Source organism: Alligator sinensis, unplaced genomic scaffold (assembly GCF_000455745.1).
Source record: "Alligator sinensis unplaced genomic scaffold, ASM45574v1 scaffold267_1, whole genome shotgun sequence".
Lineage (NCBI taxonomy): Eukaryota > Metazoa > Chordata > Crocodylia > Alligatoridae > Alligator > Alligator sinensis.
In genome coordinates this window covers 1,457,338-1,457,704 of record NW_005842100.1, presented here as the reverse complement: position 1 = coordinate 1,457,704, position 367 = coordinate 1,457,338, and positions in this window count along the sequence as shown.

Here is a 367-nt window from a genome sequence, read left to right as displayed (position 1 = left end):
TTATGCACTTGGCCGAGACTCTCTGGGCGCTTCCAACCCGGGGGGGTCAAGGTTAACCCTTTGCCCTCTGCCCCCCCGAGGGAAGCAGAAGAAGCAGGGCGGGCAGTGTGGTGAGAGCGGGGTTTAGGCGCGACCCTCCCCCCACCCTTATGCACTTGGCCGAGACTCTCTGGGCGCTTCCAACCCGGGGGGGTCAAGGTTAACCCTTTGCCCTCTGCCCCCCCGAGGGAAGCAGAAGAAGCAGGGCGGGCAGTGTGGTGAGAGCGGGGTTTAGGCGCGACCCTCCCCCCACCCAATCCCTCCAGAGAGGGGTTTTGGTGAGTCCCGGAGGAGCTTCTTCCGCCCCCCCCCCCCGCTCCCGAGAGAC